Genomic DNA, 5,401 nt, shown 5'->3' with positions numbered 1-5,401 from the left:
TGTTCTTTCCAATTTATTACCTTGTCTTCCATATAGTTCCTTATATAATGAATGTAGTTAACTGTGATTTAGGATTCTATTAACAAGATATAGACTAAGTCACGGAGCTGTGACTTATGGAAACATGGGAGACAAATAATCTCCAGTAGTCTGCAGGCTTGGTGAAATAAAAACTACTAGTAAGCTATTCTGACAATGTCTTAGTTGAGAATTTCATCCTGTTTTCAAAACTGTTTTAGTGTTCTAACACATTTTCCTTCATCAGGGAAGCCATAATCCAATATAAACAACTTTTGAACATTATATAAAATAACTACTACAGGTTATTTTTATTTACTGCATCAGTCTGTATGCACAACAAAATTTTATGGGTCTTTTAGCAAATGAAATTAAAGTAATTATTAGGCAGTAATACTTTTTATCTTTCTTAATAAAGAGAAATGATTACACTCAAAGTCAGTTGCTTAAGAAGTAGATAGAGTTGCATTAACAGAATTCCCAGTCTCAATAAAATTGGATATAGAGAACAAACTGATGCTTAACAGGGGGGAACAGGTGGAAGGAGGGACAAATTGGGAGTTCAGGGATTTGTGGGAACTAACTATTATATATAAAATATATAAACAAGGTCCTTTGTATAGCATAGGGAACTATGTTCAATATCTTTTAATAACCTATAATAAAAAATATGAAAAGGAATATATATATATATATATATATATATATATATATATATATAACTGAATCACTGTGCTATATATCAGGAATGAGCACAACATTGTAAATTGACTATACTTCAATAATAAAATAAAAAATTAAAAACTCAAGGTGTTTTTAAAGTATTCATTCATTTGACAAATACTTAGCTATACGTACCATGCATTTGACACAGTTTTAGGCCCATGGAATATAGGTGAACGAAATATGCAAGAATCCCTGATTTCATGGGGACTAAATTCTTACAAAAGGCCTGTAGAAAATAACAGTGACTGAGAAAATTATGTGGTAGATTATAATCAATAGGTGACATGAAAAAAATTAAAAGGAGAACAGGGAAAGGAAAAGTAGGAATGCTGGGTAGATGCAGAAACAGTATCATGCAGGCTGGTTAGGGCAGACCTCACTGAGCAGAAAAGAATAAAGAATTGAGGAAGAGGGAGTTAACCAGGCAGACATTGAGGAGAGTCATTCCAGGTAAAGGCAATAACTTCAACAGAGGGTCAAAGTAGGAGCAACAAACAGAAAAGAGGCCAATGTGGTTGTAGAGAGAGGGAGTGAGGGAGAAAGTACTGGGAGACAAATTAGAACAAGGGGTCGAAGCATGTAGACCCTTGTTGACTCTTACAAATATTGTGGCTTTGCTCCAAGTAAATTAAAGCACTATTGGCAGTTTTGAGTAGAAAAACAGTAAGATTTGACTTACATTTAGGAAGATCACTTTGGATATTGTCTTGGAAATAAACTATAGAAAAGCAAGAGAAAAAGCCGTTAAGCAATTATTGTAATAATTCTTGAATGCGCCAATGGAGACTAGGGTCGGAGAAGTGGCAGTGGAGATAAAAAGAAGCATTGAGCTGATGGGTATATTTGATGAGTTGGCTCTGAGGTATAAGAGACAGCAGTGGAGGTGGACTCCAAGGTTTTGTCCTGAACAATTTCAGCGAGTTAACCGAGAGGAGGAAATCTCGGTGAATGTGACATATTGTTGCAGGAGAGGGAGAAAGATGAAGAAAGAGTGCAGTTTTGAACATGTTGAATTTGAAATACCTCTTGTACATTCAAGGGCAGGTGCTAGTAGTTGGGTGCACAAGTCCAGAATTTGAGAGAAGATGATAAATTTGGGATTTGTGAGCATATAGATGGAATGTTAAGACCATGAGGACTAGATGTGATCACCTAGGGAGGGAGTGTGAATAGAAAATCAAGAACAAAGAAAATAACCCCCCTAAATATTCCAACATTAAAACACCAGAAAGAAGACAAGGAATCAGCAGCAGACCCTGAGAAAGAATACGCATTAAAATGAAAAAAAAAAAAAAATTGAGACTGCTTGGTGTCTCCAAAGCCAAATGTAGACAGTGTGATCAAAGAGGGGAGAGGAGTTCTGACTGTTACATGGAAAATTGAAAAAGACTGCTCCTTTTATCTTAAAACAAACTAGATAAGCTACCAAAATCATAGGTTAAAAAAAAATCAGAAAGCTCAGCATTAATCCAATTCCAGAAAGTGATGAATTCTTCGTAGGAGAGAAAAGGTCCAGTTGTTCTTAAAAGTGGGAGAGCAGTGGGAGAAGGAAGTATATGCCATACGTGTCCATAAGGTAAGCCAGCTGAACTTTTAACAGACTTCTCTTTGCCACGCGACATGTAAGTAGAATTCTGAAGAGTCTGTCCACAGAGCCAGTCTCCATCTACTGGCCCACAGTTTCCAGTGGGCCTTTGTGAAGCACACAGCTAGTACGCCAGGCTGGAGACAGGGACATACAGCTCAGAGAGATCTCCGTGAAGTGTGCAGACTCTCTCCCAAGTGCAAGGCAGCGGTCCTCCAACGACTGCGAGCATGGTAATAAAGCGAAGTGAGATCCACCAGAGCCCTTGGGCTTCAGCCGCCGAAGTTCGGGGTTAGAAGGAAGATGGGGTGAAAACCTCAGCAAAGTGCTCTGAGATACTGTAGAGGATAAGCCAGCCTCCGAAGGCTGGTTGAAGTGTAGGAAAGCTGAGAAAGATTTTCCGAGGTGCAGGAATCTCAGGACAGAACTGGAGAATGAAGAGAACTCTTTGGGGACCCCAAAGCTGGCAGCCTGATTGCAAAGCAGATGTCCCGTTGTTTGGGATGCTGTAAGGGAGTCAGAGCTGTCCAGAATCTCACCTATGCCTTGCTAAAAGGAAATGTTCTAAATCCCACCTTGAAATATTAAACTAAATCTGCAACAAAACCCCTGTGGATAGAATTGGCCTCACCCATTCTAGCAGTGTGATAAGAAGAAAGGGTGTGCCCCTTTCTGGAGATAAAAATTGCTCACTTCAGTCTCTAATGTCCTTTTATACAAAACGTATAAAAAGTTATGAGACATGTAAAAAAGTGAGAAAATGTGGCCTGTGGTCATGAGAGGAAACAGTAAACAGAAGTAGATATTGAGATAGTCCAGATATTGTAGTTATCAGAGAGAACTTCAACACAACTCAGATAAAAATGCTGTGAGAATCTACTGGAGAAGATAATGTGTATAAAGAAATGGACTATTTTTCCAGAGACATGAAAACTGTACATAAGAATGAAAAAGTCTAGAATTAAAATTAAAAAAAAATCATCAAATGGGACTAATAGCAGATGAGTGAGAAGAGAGAATCTGTGAATTTGAAAGATGGGTCAATACAATGTACAGAACAGAAATACAAATAGGGGGGAAAAAAACCAGAAGAATTGAGCTCTGTAGGACAATATCAAATAGTCTAACAAAGACCTAAGTCTCAGTTAAGACAGAAAAGAGAGAAAGGGGCAAGAAAAAAAAATTAATTGAGGAAATAATGGCCAAGAATATTCCAACAATGATGAAAGACATCAACCCATATAGCCAAGAACATCAGCCAACTTCAAGCAGTATAAAAAGAAAAGCATACAGATGTATGCACAGCATCGTCAAAGTTAGGCTAACCCAAAGATGAAGACCAAATCTTTAATGCGGTCAAAAAAAGTTCCAAAAGGAGTTGTGCAAGAACATTCATAGCATCTTTAATCATAATAGCTAAAAACCAGAATCAACGCAAACACCCAGCAGCAGAAGGATAAATGAACTAATTATAGTATAGAATCTCAAAACCCTATATTGGGCAAAAGAAATCAGGAAAAAAACAAAGTAATTCATATTGAATCGTAACTATTTGTATGAAGTACAAGAATGATCCATGGCAAAGTCACCTATGAGAACTGACGTCAGAAAGTGGCTGCCTCTCAAGGGTGTGGAGATTGATCAGAAAGGGATACAGAGAAAATTTCTGGGTGATGGAAATGTTCTATGTCTTGTTTTGGGTGGTCCTTATGTGAATGTCTGCAACTGTCAAAACTTATTGAACTGTGCACTTAAACTATGTGCATTTGGGGGTTATACTTCAACCAAAAATAAAAAGAGGGAAAGAGTTACCAACTGTGCCAAGTGTTGCTGATCGGTCAAGTTAGAAAAGGACTGAGAATTTACCTTTGAATGTAGCAACAGGGAGGTCTCGGTGACCCTGAGGGAAGCAGTTTTGGTGGAGTGCTGGGAGCAAAAGCCTGACCTCTGGGGAGAGATCTTCCCTCTCCTCCTCTATGATTGGCTAATATGTTGAGAAGGTGTGCTTCACAGAGAACCCTCCGCAGATAGTCTTCTTATTCCTAAACAGAATAGTTTGACAGAGAGCAGTTAATGGTTGAGAGTTTTAAAGGTTTCGGTTCCTTCCAAATACTCTCAGCCTGTGTTTAGGGATCTATTCTTCAGATTGCTAAGAAGTATTTTTCCAGCTAAATTCTAAGCATGAAAACCGAAACATGAAAGTTGACTGGTTTCTAGAGCACCTTTATCAGCTGGTGTCTACTGGCTTTAATGATAACACTGTGGTTAACGATGCCAAATATCTGAGGAGTATGACACCTATCAGGATTTATTCTCCTGATAAATGCCTTTATTCAGACAGATCTTTATTCCATGTATATTTCTGATTTAAGAGCACTCAGGTTAACCATGATTGTGAGGATTGTAATACAGTTCAGTCAGGAGTAATGAACAAGGAAAGGAGTTTGACAAAATGAATTTTAAAAGCAAAGACAGGGAAACAAAGACTTTTTTCTTAAAAAAGTAAAAGCTATTCTAAGAAAGAAAAGCTGGACTGATAAGAATATTAACAACTTTGTGAGACTAAAACATAATGTTAAGTGTTATATCCCATAGTCTTTATTTTTCTTAAATTACAGTGCATTTTATTTTTTATTTTTTTTTTTGGAAGGGGAAGAAATTGGGTGTATTTTTTAATTTATTGGAGGTACTGGGGATTGAACCCAGGACCTTGTGCATGTTAGGCACACACTCTACCACTTAGCTATACCCTCCTCATATATCCCATAGTCTTTAAATACAGAGACAGATAAAGAGAAAATTCTTTCCAAGATTATATAATCCTATTCATGTTTGAAAACCAGGGCAGTGGTGTTATCTATGTCTATATTTATCTCCACCCATTCATTGGGAATCTCTTTAAGACCATTTTTTCCCCAATTAAAATGCCAAATCATGACATACATTGACTTAAAATTTAGTATTAATGAGGGTTAACCTTAGTTGGAATATGTGTGGTCTAATTAAAGCCCCCAAATAGAATTGATGCTCAAAGTTTTGTCCTATGATTAACGAATATATGAACAAGACTGC

The 5,401-nt window shown here is 37.3% G+C and overlaps 1 non-coding gene across 1 annotated transcript; it reads right to left on the bottom strand.

The window, feature by feature from the left end:
* Window positions 1-5,010: 5,010 nt before the first annotated feature.
* Window positions 5,011-5,082, bottom strand: TRNAV-AAC. Its single transcript has one exon. It is a non-coding gene; the product is annotated as a tRNA-Val (tRNA).
* Between the last annotated feature and the right edge of the window lie 319 nt (window positions 5,083-5,401).

This window comes from Camelus ferus, chromosome 1 (genome assembly GCF_009834535.1).
Source record: "Camelus ferus isolate YT-003-E chromosome 1, BCGSAC_Cfer_1.0, whole genome shotgun sequence".
Lineage (NCBI taxonomy): Eukaryota > Metazoa > Chordata > Mammalia > Artiodactyla > Camelidae > Camelus > Camelus ferus.
Note: the sequence above shows the minus strand (reverse complement) of the source record. Positions and strands in the feature narration are given on the sequence as shown.